An 18,479-nucleotide genomic window follows, 5' to 3' on the forward strand; every position below is an offset into this window, starting at 1 on the left:
AAAACGTGTCCAAAATGCCCCAATCAGCATCATTTACTAAACAGCCAGCAGCGGTTATACAAAGGACTACAATTGAGGTTATGTTTACAGAATCACTAGGAAATATATCCCAGCTATTTTGGAGCCAGTGATAGGTGCAGCAGGTACCAGGTTTTTGTCTGCACCCTTGCAGTAACCTCTTGCTTTCATGTTGGTCTACTTCAGCACCCATGGTGCAGCTCAGGCACAGGTCTTAGAGCAGGAGCCTGATCTCAGGTACTCAGAAGAGCTTTCTCCATGGGGTAGAGGAGTCCTGATGGGACCACTGTTCTGATACTAACGCTAATTCTCCTCACGAATATCTACTGATTCACTATTTTCTTCCTTGGATCTAAATGATATTATTATTGGTATAGTGCTAGTTACCTAATTTCATCCGCAGCCAATTTCTCAAGAACCATAAATTATTTTGTAGGAGCTGATTTATCCCAGCAGAAGTCTAAATTGAATTAGAAATCCATTAGCTAAATTCTGAGCAGGGGTTTCTAGGGAGAAAGAGAAGGGGAGGGAAGTAACTTGGGAATCTGAGTACAAGATGTGAAAAAAGGGGGAAAAAAGACCTTAAAGAATTAGGAAAAGGAAAAAAAAAAAATAGAGAAATATCATCTTTTCAATTTAAGCACATAGGTATTTAGGCAGCCAGATGGAAGAATGCAGATTGTTGCCTAGGATCAGACATACGACTCAGATATTAATTTATTTATTTTGACTAGCAATTGGCTTTGTAAATACATGGGACTTTGTAAGCAGATGAAAAGCAAAGGCTTGTCATGCTTGCATTCATGCAAATAACAACAGATTGTGTGTACTATATATATACTAGTAAAGCTAATAATAAGGTGTTCAACCAAATCTTAATACAAAATAATCAACTGCATTCCTTCCCCTGAGAGAAAATGAAAGCAAGAGAGACTTATTACTTTGGGAACCCACAGGATGATTGAATCTGCTATGGTCCTCCATGCAGAGCCAGTTTATTCCAGGAGATGCATAGACAAAGTCCCCCTCTGAGCACATTTATTAACAGGAAAGCAAATCCTTTCCTCTGCCCTACCACCAGCAGCTTCAGCATATGAAGACAGGTGGAAGGCGAATGCAGCTAGTTCACTGACATTAACACCCTATCATTTTCTAAAGATGGAAATGATGATGGATGGATCCCAGGGCCCACGGAGGGACACTGCAGCAAAGAACCCCTCATTCTGCATTCACAGAGTTATTTCAGAAGTCTGTGAAAGGGATGAAGTATTTGGTTACAGACTGCAGATTTCCCCCTGCAGTGCCTAAATTCACTGACACTCACTTCCTTAGTCTTGTTGATTTCTTGCTCTCAAATTCCCAAACAATTGGAAAAAAAAATCGTAAAAATTTAAACCACAACATGAGACAACAGACCTCTGTCTCTTTCTCAATCTTCGGTCTAAGTGCCTGCAAAGCATGAAGTGCCCTTCTGTCATCAGGAGTGTTCAAGATAGCTCAAACTGAAGTTGCTGACATCAACGATATCAAACACACAGTGCCAATAGGATACCCTGACAAGAGTCATAAGACTTCTTCTGGATCACAGTGTGTAAAACCTCAGTACCAGCAAAACATGTGGTCACCTTTCTTATTCACCATCTCACCTTTTGCTTCCAAATTTTTCCAGGTTCACTCCACAGCCACTAAAAGAAAGAATGAACAAGGGAAGGAAAAGAAAAGGAAACCTTCTAAACACTCAATAATCAACACTACAACAGAAATGATGGTAAATTAGATAAACCCTCAGTAAGTACTAAGAACAGATGCAACACCTATGTTTTGTGGAATGGCAGACAGACAGCTCTGGTGTTCAGAGACTGGCATCCTAAGGTTAATTCCCGGATCTTGCTTCTCTTTCTCATCTGTAAACAGTTTCTTGTCTGCTACATTCATTTTTAATGTACAATTCTTACCCACAGAGGTAGATATCTCTCCATATGCCAACAGAAAATGCCACTGATATTGGAGTGTCAAATCATGAAAAGGCAATAAAAGAGTTGCTACTGAGACGTTTTTCATCTCAGTACTGTTAATTGGTTTGAAGTAAATAAGAAGCATTCCAAAACTGGAATTATAGGTCAGATAGTCATATTATTGACTTTTCTTGACAGTACCCATAGCTGAAATCATACATGCAGAAAGGGAGAGGAAAGGCTGCCTGGAGTATTTCTAACTTGACCAACTCTAGCAGCAGGGAATAAGAAATCCTAGATATGAAATGATGTGATGTGATTTGAATGCTAGATAAGAAATACTGGGAAATATCTAGCTCTGTTTTGTAGATGACAAAGGTGCTAACACACTTGATAACACTTGGGACCTTGTCATTTAGCCAGTGTTAAAGTGCATCACTAGTATTGGCACATATGGTAATTTATACCTGCCATTGATTTTTGTGCTTAAAAAGAAAAGACAAGAACAAACAAACAAACAAACAAACAGTACTACTCATTAATAGCTCACATTATTTCAAGAAGTTATGATTTTTTTTTCCTACCTCTATCTAGTACAAAAATGTAAATCCTTGATGTCTGAACTCTCTGCACTTGTAACTCTGCTGCCTGAGCCAGAGCCTTGGTTCTCACTAAAAGAGAAGGAATGTCTTTGTGTTTGATTTTTAAAATGCAGACCTAGGTTCAAAAAGACAATACAGCAATGTCAATGGACGAATCCAAAACAAAAAGAAAAAGAAACATTGTCAAGGAATAATGGAAATGCAATTCATTTGCAGGCTTTTCTGGACATGTTTTGTATTACTATATGCTGTTTATTTATCAGTGCTTCTCAGCAGGTCAGATCCAAGCTGAGAAGCAATGAATCAGCCTTCTAATCTCCCTCCCCATCTTCCCCAGCCTTTTCCAAGGAAGCTGATACTCAACCTCAGCTGAATCTGTCAAGTTCTGATCATAAATGCCATCACTAGAAAAACACAGACCTAAGCTAAACATAAGACATAAATATATTAATCCCGCCTTCTGCTTCCTCATGTCTGATCTTCTTTACCACTTTTCTTGGTTTTCTGTCATATATTTTATTCCCCATTTAATCCTCTCCTTTCTTTCTTCAATGCTCTCTACCTTTTTGGGTTTTTTCTTCCCATCTTCTCCCCATGCTTTTTTTTTTTTTTCTTCTTTTTCTCCCTCAATTTCAGCCAACTTTACTACTCAGAAATCCCACTATGTTCTTACAAATGCAAAAAGTTCATAGCCAAGAAGATAGATAACGACTGTAGATAGGAGCTCTCAAAAAAGCCATCATCTAACTTAAGTATTTCTGTTTACTTTCATGACTCTCAGAATAATTAACTACATCTTTTTTTACCTATATTCATACAAAATCCATCCATCCACACAGTAGTACAATTACAGTAGTAATTGTAATATTCAAAGAAACTAATAAGGCAAGAGCTATTCCTGTGTTATTCTTGAGTCTGACCAAATACTAGTGTTTAAAGTGGTTCACCACTTATAGAGCTTTTACTGGTTATTTGGCTTGAACATCACAAGCCAATTTTGACATTAGGTAATCTTGTTCAGCAGGTTTCTAGTTTGTGACCAGAAGAACACAGTATCATTAAATCAAATATCTGTTCTGTTGCTACAGAAAGGATAGAAAACGTATAGCTTCTATCATTAGACTCAATATGTGAAGATCTTACATTGAAAAAAAAGTCACTTGCACTTGTTCAGTCTTACCCTCTGAGCCACATTTCCTTTGAAGAGGCAAAATGACAGCATACAAGCAAATATCTAAATTAAAACAGCAGCTGTGCACTTGGGTAGTAATTGTATGCAAGAAACCTCAGAAGCTCTCTGTTAATACTTAAAGCAAGGGGTGTATTTTGGTTAGATTCCCACTGTACGTGAAGCTGATGCCAAAACACATTATAGCACAGCTGAAAACAGGTATTGTAAGAGCAAGATAGTCAGCATTTTGCCTTGGGAGCCTGGGCTGTCGCTTCCTGTTAATGAACAAATCCTCTGTTAGCTGAGTTGCTTCATTCCCAAGGCCACCTCTGCTGTTTGGTAACACGTAACATTCTCACCCTATGCGCACTCAACAGAGGACTCTTTCCATCACTGTAAAATTAATCTGAATCCATACAAAAAACCACAAACCACTATTACATTCATCTCTGTTGATATGTTAAAGTTACACTGCTCCGTGTGATGACTGTCCTGTAGCCACAGCTGAGTTTTAAGTGACTACACAGAGCGGTTGAGGTTGGCAGGGACCTCTAGGTCCATCTGCTCCAGCTCCAGCCCCTGCTCCAACTGGGTCACCCAGAGCAGGGTGTCTAATACTATGGTAAATTTAGACTAGATATTAGGAAGAATTTCTTTACCATGAGGGTGTTAAGACACTGGAACCCAGAGGGGTTGTGAATGCCCCCTCCCTGGAAGCATTCCAGGCCAGGCTGGATGGGGCTTTCAGCAACCTGGCCTAGAGGGAGGTATTCCTGCCTATAGCAGGGGGGTTGGAGGTAGATGATCTTAAAGGTCCTTTCCAACCCAAACCATTCTATGATTTTTTGATCAGTCCAGGCAGCTTTTGCCAATCCCCAGGGAAGTGACTCCACAGCCTCTCTGGGCAACCTGTTCTGGCACCTGTTTTCCTCCAGGATTCTCCTTGCCATGCTGGAAAATCTGCACTGTGGCCAGATAAGCAGAAATCCCAGTCTGAAAGTAGTCGGGGTTTGGTATTGCACCCACTGCAGAGACAACCAATTACCAACCTGTTTGCCCACTATGCTGCATACAGCAGCTTCTGCCAAGTCCTGTGGATCTCCCCGGTGGCACCCTGCAGATTATGTCATCTGCAGGCTTGTCAAGATGTCCTGCGCCATCCTGTTGCCTCTGAACTGCTCACAGCCACCACTGCTGTTTGGCCTTGCAGATTGAGGCTTCATATTTCCCTGGCCCGCTACTCCCAGGTGAAAAAATGTCATTGCCCCAAGGATATGCTTAATGCATGTACAGATGATCCTGGATGTGAAAGGAGAGGAGTAGCAGCAGGAGCAGAGAACAAGTTGCTGTACATGACAGTTCATTTCTGGATAGCTAAGGAGATTAATGCCTTCACCTGCTGCTCATGCATTACTGTCCCCAGCCATACAGAGATGAAATGCTGTCATGTAAAGCAACTTGCTCTTCATTGCTCAAGCGGAGAGAGCTCATGCAGCAATTGCTCTGCTGAACCCTGAGCCCTGGTGCACAGCGTTTAATTAAGGAAAGCATAAATACAAAGCACACTTTGTCTTTAAATAACACCCTGTAAATGCCACATTCCCAAACAACCTGATGAAAAGTGTAAGAACTGACAAAGCCATAAACTATCTTAGTATGGCTTGCAGCAGTCAGCTACAAAATGAGTCTTCTTTATCTTTGTTAAATGACCAACATCAAAGATTATTGTCCAAATCTTTCTTCATATTTGTTCCACTTCCCTTGGCTGCTATTACTGCTCTTATCATTTGCCATTTCTAATATCTCCTTACAAATCTGAAAATAACAGTTCCCCAGACACCTTTTTTGAAATTTGTATTTGTAGCATAAATTCGGTACAGGGAAAAAAAATGCTAGGTGCAAAATAGACACATCAAGCAGTTTCTGCAAGTGCACAGTACTCCTGTGCCAGAAAACCTGTCCATCTTCCCGTCAGCAATGGTCTCTTCTTCCTCATACATCTCAGAGACAAAGATGTTATTTTTCTATTCCTTTTTTTTTTTTTTTCTTTTAATTAAGTCGGTAATTTACAGGTCATGTCTGAGCTTGTATTATTGGTTTTGCAGCTGCTTTCACTATTGTCAACTATTGCCCTCATCATCAAGAAAAGCATTGATCTCATCATTTGGCACAATTTTCTCAAATTATCTACTACTCGCCTTATTGTTCCATCAGCTGTATTATCCACTTTTTCTTCTTGTTGTTCCTCTGCTTCAGCTTCCTTATCTTATTTCTGTGTGACTCAGTTTTCCACAGCTTAAGTATATTTGTTAGTCACAAACTCCATAAATGCCCATTTACGCAACCGCTTATGTACACTCGCAACCTTACAGAGAGCATGCAGAAGGCAAAGCACTGTGACTCTGAAACAGTTGTGGATTTTGGTATGCTGTGGACTGGGAAAAAACAAAATCCTTCCCATCCACTGTGAATGTTGGCATTTTTTGTGAAGAAAAGCTGCAGCATCTTGAATTTCCTCTAGAGTGATAATGCATGTGGGACATCATGGGACCCTAGAAGAAATGTGGCAAAGGGATTTTATGCTCTCTGGGCCTCTTCATTTATCTTCTTCATTGCCTTTAAACTCCAAGAGCTGAGAGAGGGTAAACAACATAAAAGAGCTATCAGATAGGTAACAGCTCTTCAGCCAAATCCATCTGTCTGAACTTGACTATTGTTGTGAAAAACACATCATTGTAATTATTCATTATACAGACATCCTCCCCATATTCAGTTTGCTGACTATGATTCCCCCTAGGAGGAGTGACCCGAATAAAGTAAAAAGAAGAGAGAAGGCATACGAAAGCTAGAGAAAATTTGCATGCAATAAGCTATTTTCTTTCTGTCAATTTTCTCATCTCCTTTTATTAACAGATTTGTTTTTGAAGCAATTATACACGTGCAATCCATTTGTGGCATCTCTTTGCTTGCCTCCTGACACAACCATTATTAGGACTGTCACAACCGATCAGTTGACAGCTAGAAAAAGGCAGTTCTGCAGTGTCCTGGTGCTGTCAGTCAATATCAGTGGAATAGCAACACAGCCTGTGGGTTACCTATTATTTTTCTTCCTAGTGGCTGTGTTGAGAACAGTTCTTGCTTCATTCAAGAGAAGCAGGGGAGATGGAAGATGGTCTTCTTGTGATCCCCAGGTCATGTACTGGCAGCAACTGCTGCAATTTCATATCCTTGCCGCCCAGAGCATGCCATGATTTGCACTAAACTCTCAGCAATCCCCATTAAAACCATGGCCTGGACCTGGTGCATCTCTGAAATGATTCAGGAAAATGCCAGTGAATGTATGGCACTGCTGATCCCATTGCTGTGGAGCAAGCAGAGTATGCCCCAAGGTTTGCTGAACTAAGCACAGCCCAGCTGCCTGGATGGATTTCCCCCCCGTGGAGAGGGAAAATTGGCAAAGCTGTCCATTAATATGAAGAACTAGTGAGAGCAGACTGGGAGTGCCAGCACTATTTTTCAATCATACATCATTACGGAATGGTTGATTATCATTGCTGTAAAGCATACTGTGTGCTGACTAGATCAATTTTGCCAGGAAATGGGAAAGTGCGCTCCATTACAGCTCCCGGCAGCTGTGTCCCACATTGCAATGATATCTCAATTCTCAGTGCAAGGTTATGCCAGGTGGGAACAGGACTCCGCAGCCGCTGTGCCCTCTGCTCTCAGTCAGCCCATGAGAAGACAGCACAAAGTTAGGCACGGACAAGACGATTTCCGCTCTTGCACAAGAAGGGAGTCCAGCCTCACAGAACAACCCATTGTCCTGAGGGAAAGGGAGTTGAGCTCCACAACAGATGAATGCACAGGGTTTACAAGGTCAGTCCCAGCTCTGCCATGGATGATTTGAGCACCCACGGGTGAGCCATTCGGTCTATATGATCACAGCTGTAATTTTTTTTCTCTCTCTGCCTGTATTTTACCTCTTAATATTTTGAAGTCCTGCAGAGACAAAGACCTTTCACTAGATTCCTGCTCTATCCAAACAGAGTGATCTTAGCCTTGAAGCTAAAACCTTGGCTATGTGCAAATGACAGCCTCCCAAAAATCACAGAATTTAGGCACAGATGCAACAAAGTACTTATGCTTCTAGTAGGAAGGCACTTGACCTTCTGCTGGTAATGAGCTTACGACTTTGATCAAAGAACCTTTTCTCTCTGAGACAATGCAAACAAACTGATTAATGTATGAGTTTATTTTAATATGAGCCCTTCAAGAAATTTGGCCTGTGGGTGTCAGACCGTTTCCTTCTCATTACAGAGTAAGATGGATGCATTACACTTCTCTTTGAGCTAAATCTGCGTCTACATCACCATTTGAATTGTATTTGCAGGCACTGCACCACTGTAATCTGTGTGGGTAATAAAAGCAGTGAATAAGAGACAGGATTGTCTTCAGTACGTTATGAGCTGACCCTGGATATTTTGCTTCCATCACTAAACCTGAATCAAACCCACAGTGCTGTTCCTTCACTAGTATTTGTACTAAGGGCACCTCAGAGAAAAACAGACTGAGGTATGTCTGGGTACTCAACAGCCCAAAATAGCCAAGGACTCACTGAAATAGCACACAGAAGCTGGGCTTGGTGGTGGTAGTGATCCTTTTAGCATTTTTCCAGTGATTCTCTCTACTTTGAGCATTTATTTTTCCAGCATGAGCATGTGATTGTACCATAAAAAATATCATCTAGAATTGCCATCTCTCCAAACGGCCATAATTTCCTATTGCTCTGAAAGGGACAGAGGTTATAATTTACCCACTGTTAGGTTGCTACTTTGAGAACGCTTTTCTCCTGCTATTTTCAATAGGACTGAGAATACAGTTAATTTAAAAAAAAAAAAAAAGCAACTTCACTTTTCTGGAAATAATGAAGGAATTGGTCACATTGAAAGAATTGCAAGAGAGCACCATAGTACAGCCTGTCACTAGTCTTTTGATGTCAAGGGGTAGTGGCAGCAGTCTTGAGAAAAAGAAGACATTTGTAGCTGTGGACTGAGGGCAGAAGGGCATCATAAAGAGACAAGGGGAGTCAGTGCACATGTGAACCTGTGCATCCAAGCAAAGGAAGGCTAGTGGCATGAGAAATCAATCAAAACACACAGACACAGTGAAGAAAAACCTGTAACAACTGTCCTTTGATATCAGCTTAATCTAATCCTGGACCAGAAAGGCAAAAAGTCTTGCTCATAATAACAGGGCTGTTAACTTGGGGTGGCAAGAGTTAAGCTCATCTGCATAGCGAGCACTTCCCTACCTTGACAAGCATGGATTTGTGAACTGAAGTCTAAATATCCTTCATTTATAAGCCTTGATAGGGGATAATCGTACTGTGTTTCAGTCTAAATTACAGATATATATACTGTGCCATGGCTTCATTTTTACATAGGCTTCTATTTTCCTACTAGAATTATTCCACGAAAAAAAGACTAAAATATATATATTATTCAAAAATGTAGTTACACAGCATAAAATATCTTTTCTAACTTGCTCTAGTGTTCTCAAACGGCTCGGCTCCTTTTTCTCCAGCAGAAATGGGATTTGTGCAGTCGGATGAATCCCTACACAGCTCTTGGCTACTGTAAGACGCTGCCTTGTACCTATTGAGGAGCTATTCCAAGGTTTCACAATAATATGTCCTTCAGTCAGGCTGAGCAGCAAGAGAGATTCTCTGCCTGGTTATTCATAAAGTCACGGTTGACCAAGAGCAAAGCCTTATCTCACAAGCAGTGCATATCTCTGTGGTATACTCTTTGTATAACAGCAGAGGATGAGATTGAATATGTAATAAAGTTGTGCTTTCTGGAAAGGGAACTGTGGAATGAATCACTTGTAAGAAAAATTTATCCTAACAACTTCCTTTGCTGGGCAAATCTGTAGTCTATCAAGAATAAAATAAAAACTTCAATAACCCATCCATGCTCTAAATATTTCGATCAAATGACAGTTCTGAAAGTAAATGATATAATGCAAGTGCTAAGCTACTTTTCTCATCAAAGAAAAAAGTACATGAAAACATGGAACTTCAAAACTGCTAAAAAACAAGCGCTTGCTGTGCTACCATAAAATAGCCTGAATTCTTCCTTCTGCCATTCTAAGAGTACTTTTGCATGTTACTTTATCTTACTGTGATTCTAAGAGTTAGATTTTCTCAAGATCTTAAGAGATGAAACACTAGTCTTTAACAGCAACACATTAAACTGGTTTTACCCGTACTGCATTTTTTTGATCGGTAGGTTACCAAAATTCCACTTACTGACATTCTCACTGTAACAGTATTACTCATGTGTTCAGTTTGAGCTAGCTTACTTCAGCCTACCAAATGCAATATGTCAATAATCAATAATCAATATACACAGTACAAAATCCTATAGTCTTAGATAACATCTGGAAGAGACTTGTTTCCAAAATCTTTCTATTCTGCCCTGGTTTTACTTGCTTCTCTTCCTGATATTTAGATGTGATGAAGCACTGGTTTGGAATCAGGATGAACAAAGGGCCCTTGGCACAATCACATCTCAGCCACATTAAAAATGCTCCTCCATTCCTCACTCTGCCAATAGTTGAGTTCTTCATCTGTCCCACATCAATACTATGCTATAGATTGTACAGATTTTGGTATTGACTGTGTGAGACATAATTTGCTCTGGAAAAGACGTAAGAGAGATAAGAGCTTTAGAAGAACTGCATTAAAAATAAGGAGTTAAAAAGATGATGAACACCACACAACCAAGTCTCCCAGGCTATTAACATATTCTGAATAGATTAATGAAATCTAACGAATTCCAAATTCTTACATCTCAGAGCCTACATCTGACACAGAGTCCTTTGTGAAAAGCTATTCTGACACCAAGACTAAACAGGAGTAAGCAAAGGCTGATGGTGTTCACCAGTTCTCAGGGTTGCTTGTTTTTACGCCTGTTTATAAAACCATTCTATATATAGTTCAGTCTTTCCTTCCTCAGAAAATTGCTACCCGTGTTTTGGTGAAGATAAGATGCTTTGGAGAAGATAGTCAACTACTTTCTGTCCCCATCTATTTAACTACTTGTACCCTTACCAACATCTCTGTCTGTACCTTCTCAGTCTTAGACACCAGTGATTCCAGTCAATGGAGAGACTCTATGTCCCCTGTGGGATTTTGGGCTGACATTAACAGTATAATATTCATTTCATGTAGGAAGACAGCCTCAGTTAATACTTTAGGTTACATCATTTCAACATTGTGCTGTCCTAAGACCAAGGCACGCAGGGCCAGACCTTGAGGAGCTCCAGGTGACACATCAGTCACCATCAGCAGAGCAAGATTTTTCAATGCCAGCTGAAGTCCTTCTCCCTAGAGGAGAGCAAGGGAAACTCACATAACATTCCACCATAACAGTATCAAGAAATGTCAAGTTTTTAGGGTGAGAACAGTATTCATGAATGAACTGTGACAGGAAATCATTTCAGCTTGTTTTCCACAGCAAAATGTCTGCTTAGTTTCATGTCTTAAGACATCAAATGCATAACGTAAACAGTGCAGTAAACACGCCTACCTTTGCACACAAATATATGTACATTTGCTGCCAACATGTTTAGACACTGGTTTTGATGATACTTCTCCTGTCAACAGAGGTATAATTAAACTGTTTTCAATCTATTAAGTAGTCAGTATGCTACCTGCTATAGCTATTTCCTAAAGCCTGTAACAGTCTAACCACGTAATCATGTAAAAGTTTTGCCAGTGGTGCTTGTTGTATAATGCTAATTTTCTTTGTGCTTACTAAGAGAAATTGCTATTGACTGCTTTCATTAGGAAACTATTGACCCTTATCCACTGGAGCATCCTGGAGAAGAAATTCACTAAATGTGCCCATATTTCATTTTCTGAACATCAAGGTAGAAAAGTCATGCTGAAGGATATGGTTTATTTAGTCCAAAATTAAAATTTTATAGGCTACATTACCTAAAGTAAATTGCTTAATACATTCAGCGGAACAGCTGCTTTCGAAGTGTTCAGTTTACAAGTTTTCATGGCCGAAATTACACTAAACAATAGAATACTATTGCTAACACAGTAGACTTCCAGGAGATGAGATATGCTACACCTACATTTAAGAGGCAAAATTTAGATTCAGCAAAGTAGTCATTTTCAATGCACTCAATGCATAAGAATATCACAGCTTTCCCAATTTAATCTTCCTTTAGTAATAGCTTTCTAAATATATATTTTATATCATCACGAACCATATAGTCAAGAGAAGTGCAACAAATTTGTTGTATTCACATTTGCCACTTACTCACAATTATAACAAAACACAAAGATTCAGTATGCCCTAAGGTTTTGGATCTTGGATCCAGAATCAGTTCAGTTATTCTCATAGAATGTCCCATGCAAGTACATCTCTGAAACACAGAACAATTTTGTCAGTTTTGGACTTGATGTTGTAGTTCAGGACATGTCTTGACAAATGCAGAGAAGCACTTTAGACAATTGGGACCTAGCAACACTGCCATAAAAAGCGGTTCCTGCTTCCCTGCCATCTATCTCCTGTACAGCTCTGCAAATTCTATCAAGGCACACTGAAGTATGCAACATCAAATTCAGTAATTAATGCCAATGGCACATGATATTTGCTAACACCTCACAAATGAAACTCAATCTGAGCCATGCAATAACTTCCAGAACCATGTAACACATTTATTTGTTGTAAGTTTCATTTTTTGCCTAACTCCTACTGCCTGACCTATTTCCTTGATCACAAACAATAGAAGCCAAGAACACTCACTCTATGCTGTTCTTCTGAGTTAATTTATTTCTCCTTTAAACAAATATATAAATGGAGAGCAGTAGGAGAACACCATGTGCTTAGTAGGAAGCTGTACTGCAAACTCTAAGAAGCACATAATAGTGTATCACACATTTGGCAAAAGTCTTTCCAGTCTGTCTCCTATTGAATTCAATCTTGTTTTGATATTCAAAAATATATGTGGAGTTCTTTATTACTACTATTAGTTCCTTATTATTACTATGATTCTATGATTAATTCATTTCCAATGGTGAAATTGTTTTGTCAAAGTCAAGCCAATCTGTAAACCAAAACAGTCAATTTCCACACTACACTGATGCAAGAATATCTGTAGAAAATCACATACAGCCAAGCTATTTTACATGCAACAGTTGTGACAGAGGTTTTTATGTGAACGGCAGAGACACATGCTAGAAAACCAGCACAATTTATTATAATCCTGATTATATACCTTACTCTCGAATTAATCACATTGAGATTGATTTTCACATTACAAACTTTTACATATCTGTCTGTGTGGCTCTATTATTGATATAATTATTGTTTATTAGCTCTATTCTGTTAGTGTTCAAGTACTACAATAAGAATGAAGCCCAAACACACTGTGCAAACACCTATTAAATCTTTCTGTGCTGGCACACATAGGGTCTCAAAAGATAAAGATGGAAGGAAACCAGAACAAAGCACTGAAATATGTAGATCCACTTTTCTTTCACTGCCTTTTCTCCATTCCAAAATGTCTCACCATTTCCTTCAGTGTGAAATGTCTGAAAATTCCAGCACTACACTTTTTGTAATAAAATAAACCACTGGTTTTTACTACTGTATAATTATTTTTGACTCTTTCTTGTCACTGCCATTACTTAAAGATGCAAAGCCTTCTGGGATTATTAAAACAGGCGTTAGCTATCTCTATACTCATCCAGCTCCATAATGACCTTTATTAATCACGTCTCTCTCCCCAGCACTCATTACACAAACGCATTGAGCTCTGCCTCCTCCCTCCTGATGTCAGTACAGGCACCCACTGCCGCAGCGTTGCACCCACATCCAAATTTCCTTCACTCTGGCACACTGCACCAGCACATTTGTCACATCACAGGCGATGCCTCCAGCATCTCCTCCAGGGAACAGGTCTGCACCGGTGCAGTTGTTCAGCCCTACAGTCATACCCACTGCCTCTGCATAGCTTCAGCATTGCGGCAATATGAATAAGCAGGCTAGCTTACTAATTTCTTTCCCAAAATGCAAAGGGATTAAAATACATGAAGTTCAAATTCCCAGCCCACCAGGCAGCAGCCTAAAAAGTGCTGACCATGCTGGCAGGCTTGCAGGGCTGGATCGTTTGTTGAGAAAGGAGAGCGCCAAATATAGGGCACAGCCATTTATTAAGCTGGTCCCATCCATTTGTTAAGCTGCCGTCTTTCACTGGTAACCTTCCTTTGAATAATGGTCATAACATCATCACACCCACTAGGTTCATCTGACAGCATGCAGGGAGGTTTCATCTGTTAACATTTAGGTGTTTCTCTGAGATCCTTCCATGAAAGCTGCCCTAGGAATCCCATGTGTGGTGGTAATCAGAAGAATGATTACTATGGTTCTACTTCCAGTATTGATTTGTACAAAAACTTTATAGATTTCAATAGGGTACCCAGAAACAGTCCAGCTGTTGTGTTGCTCCTGATCAGGGATTTGTGAGCTCCCGGCAAAAGGTTTAGGAAATCTTTATGGTGTGTACCATTTTCTAAGAAAAACCGCTAAGAAAAGGATTTATTTGAACTTTTTCAAATATTTAAAGTAAAAAAAAAAAAAAAAAAGAAAAAAAAGACTTGCACTGTAGACGGAGTAATCTGTACCTGCTGCATCCGTACATTTCCAAGGCTTATCAAAAAGTTACATTTGCTTACACCACACTTTTGGCATTCTTCTGCAATAAAAACCACTGTGGCTTTGGACATAATAACATTACAAGGGCAAACTAAATAAAACTGCAGCAGATGTTGTTTCTGTGCCCTCTGCAAGAAATTCTGCCAGCTTGCTTCTCCTTCTGAAAACGTGCAGAAGTTGGGGCTCTGATGCTACCTGGCACAGACACCTCTGGGGCCTTTTGTGCTACCTACTGGTATTAGTGAAACTATACACATCACTCAATCTTCATCTAATGCTATTCACAGCATGTACCTTGTGTCTGCCTGCATTATGCCATTAGAGGTGGTGGGGGAAGAAAAGGGTAAGCCAGAGGAATAACAAATAGGGTTTGCTTGAAATAATATTTCTCAGCCTTGGACTGATAATAGACACAGAAATATATCCTTGTCATCACATGCACAAAAGGCTGCCTAACTTTGTAACATTTGTTTTACTAATTGAACAATTAATTATTAACATAGATTATTTTCACAGTTGTAAACAGCACTTTGTATGGGCACCTGTTTGATCTGACAGAACCTCTGCATCCAATTTATCATTCCTCACTATTTTAACTCAAATTCACATCTTCCAGTGTGTGTAAGCCACAAACTGTGGAGAGTCAACCAGAAGACAAGAGCCTTCCATCCCTCAACTTCAGTGCTTCAGTATCACTATGTAAAGGCTGAGCCCTCCACGTGAGCTCATCCCATCACTACAGCCATCAGAAATCCTGGCTGTTTGCCCCCTCTGCCTGCTATCAGCCCCTCCTTTGTGAAAACAGGCAGCACACCAGCCTCTCCAGCTTTGCTTGCTCAGCCTTGGCTGAAGGTCAGCCTGAGGGAGTACCCCTGCCAATGTGCACAACCTCACATCAAAGCTGAGCCCACAGGCTGCATCTGTGCAAGCAGGCATCAGCCCATGGGGGTCACGATTTTCAAAGGAAGAGTTTCTCTGTTATCAGGACACTTTTTCTGAAAGACTAGCCCCATTTTTTCAGTAAGCTCACTGCAATTTTGTTTGGCCTGGGATCTGCACAGGGATGGTATGTAAAGTGCCTGAAATAGTTGGATCAAACAAATCCAACTCTGCTGTCCTTGCCCTGCTGCACTTCAGTGATGCACATGCCTGAGATGGAAGAAGCCTGAGCTTTCCATATATGCAAGCTTAAAGGCAAACCTTTCCATACACTCAAGGTTATTTCAGTGGGATCACCAGGTGCAAAATACTCATCCTAGTATCCTTACTAGTCTTACATTTCCCTGCTAAGTAAATAATGAAATACACAAAAGATAAAACAAAAAGCCTTGGCATTAGCCTTGAGTTGAAGACAAGAAACTTGATATTTCCCTCACCAAAATAGAATGACATTTAAAGAATCCTCCTCAAGTTCCTCTCTGCCCTTCATCAGAGACTCCTTGACAGTCCCTACGCATACTAAGCCTTATGGGAAGAACAAGATTTGACTGTTTCCGCCAGCTATGCATGCACACAAACAGATATGTATTGAAGATTCACTGCATAAAAGTTCTAGGAAATGAATCATGAGGATGGTTTCTAAAAAAAAAAAAAAAGCTTATTGATTTCATTCTGGTTTGTTTGAGAATTCAAGCTGAGTAAACCTGAGAGACATTCTTCCACATGGAGCTGCTCTCCTCTATAGAAAGCATCTCTGCTGAATCTTCTCCTAGAAGTGCCAAAGGCCATTGATATGGAAGACACAAGGTGTGAGATGAGCTTATGAGCTTGATATGTTTGCAGACATTTGGCTGGGCAGTCTGTGCCACTCTTCTGCTATGTAAGCCCTGTTTCCAAATGCCAGAGCAACATCCCACCTCTAGCTCAGAAATAATTCTCAGATGAGCATAAGTAAATTGTAGGAAGGCATGGAATATGCAGGAAAAACACTGGGGTAAGGACCGCACAGAGCAGCACAGTGCAATAAAGTGCAGTACATCAGTGCCACGTAGCAGCATTTTGTCTCAGAGTTAGACAGAGCTTTAAGAGACTGAATGTCATTAGTCTTTGCTCTCAGCATCCAAGCACAGGTGAGTTCCTAAAAGACTCATGCTGCCCCTGACATGGGTAAGCAGTCCTGGCTCCTCACCAGTACAACCCAAGTAACAACTGGTTGTAAATACAAACTTAGCAGAACCTGCAACAAGTCCCCAAGCTGTTCTGCCTCCTTTACAAACTCATACAGAACTTTCTTGCCTCAAAGTATCCCCTCAGTTATTATTTTTTCCTGGCACTGATATATACACTTCGGTAAACTAAGAATGGGAAAAATCAAATGAGCTGCTTTGTATATATCTTCATTAAAAGATTATTGCCAAAACAGGTAGGGCGGAGTACTGTACATAGCTTTTTTGAAAGAAGGAAGAATAGTTGCCTAGAGAACAATGGAAATGAATTTTAGCTGATTTTACAGCCAAAGCAGTAAAAGGCAATTACTTGCTTTCTGTTTCACTTTTCCCAGCCCAGCATCTTTCAGAGGAATGCAAGTGTTCCCTGTGCTTAAGCAGCTATCAGTAACACGATTAGCAACATTCCTGCTTTTTTTTCATTCAATATATGCTTTGGGCATGATTGAGTGTTCCAGAGTCTTAAATGATTAAGGAGACAAAAAGATAGACAGAGTGACAAGCAGGAAAAAAGATAAGAAATGGATTACTCTTTAAGAAACTGAAAACTCCTCTAGAGACCCTCAGCCTTCAAGTTCATTTAAACGTTAATGAACTTTACATTTCAAATCATATCTAGGAGGACACGTGATAGGATTACACAGCTAAATCTATAAGCATTGATTTTGTCTCAGTCACAGATGCACACTGTGCAGTATTGGAAAATCTGCGAGGAAGATAAGGTTATGACACACAGCAAATAGCATGCAGCAGTGGTATAGATAAACCTTTCTATGTCTATAACACTGCCTCGCTCCCCCAAACACCCAACAAAAACACCAGTGTCACACTGTCTGAAAAATATAAATGCTTCTAGAAGCATGTGCAGAGCCTTCCTGATGTTGGCATTTCATTTAGAGGCTGTTATACAGCCTGTGTGAATCACTCTTGCCAGAATATACATTTTGATTGATTGTTTTTAGAAATCCCCGTGTAGCTCTACATTTTTAAAGCACCATATTGTTTTGTACAAAACAAGATATTCACACAGTGTATCTCAGGAAACTCTTGCTATGCTCCCAGTTCATGCAATTGCATGAGTCCGTAGTGCATGATCTATTTTTAAAGCAGGATGTTCATATCCTTCTGTGGAAGCCATGGTGTAGGTTCTTAAATGATGGAGAAATGAGGTCACTCACAAGGTAGCTCAAGAGGTACTGTAACTCCAGTTCTTCCTCCACCCCCAAATCACAAGCAGTAGCAAGGAGTAGTAAAGAAAGGACACAGACAACCTTGCATCATTCCTGTTTAATTTTCATCCTTCAGAACTTTATCATAGGCTTCTTCAGCACAAACAAGAACTGCCATAGAGTATGCAGGGAAGACGTTTCCTAAAGATTCAGGAGTTCAAGTTAGGATCTCTAGCTGAAAACCTCCAGAGTTGGCTGCCAGCTGACCCTAGGTTAAACAAATCCTTTTATTTGATCTACAAAGTCAAAGGCAGTGAGATGCAACTCTCACCACATGTGTTTGGAACTGCTGGCCCATAAAATGCTGCACTTCACCTGTATTAGAAAGGTGTACAAAGTAGGTATCTTGATGCAGTTGACCTGTTGCTTGTTTTATTTTTTCTGCTCTTAAAGGAACATGTCCTCCCATAAGGACATCTTTTTAACATAGACAGAAAATGAAATTCTCATACAGCATACAACCTAGCACAAACCTCCGGTATGCTACATAACTATGACTTACCCAGACCTACTGAGAAGAGTTTGACACAGTTTAATCATTGAGCTTACTTTCCTAGAATCAAAGAATCACAAAGTTGGAAAGGTCCTACAAGATCATCTAGT

At 40.0% G+C, this 18,479-nt stretch overlaps 1 protein-coding gene and 1 non-coding gene across 3 annotated transcripts in view; both read right to left on the bottom strand.

Moving 5' to 3' along the window:
• The window catches only part of UNC5C (unc-5 netrin receptor C), a 245,191-nt gene that overhangs the window by 98,001 nt on the left and 128,711 nt on the right, over nucleotides 1-18,479 (bottom strand). The window lies entirely within an intron of this gene.
• MIR122B (microRNA 122b) lies at nucleotides 17,413-17,489 on the bottom strand. The gene has a single exon (NR_035305.1). It is a non-coding gene; the product is annotated as a microRNA 122b (primary transcript).

The sequence above is a fragment of the Gallus gallus genome, chromosome 4 (genome assembly GCF_016699485.2).
Source record: "Gallus gallus isolate bGalGal1 chromosome 4, bGalGal1.mat.broiler.GRCg7b, whole genome shotgun sequence".
Lineage (NCBI taxonomy): Eukaryota > Metazoa > Chordata > Aves > Galliformes > Phasianidae > Gallus > Gallus gallus.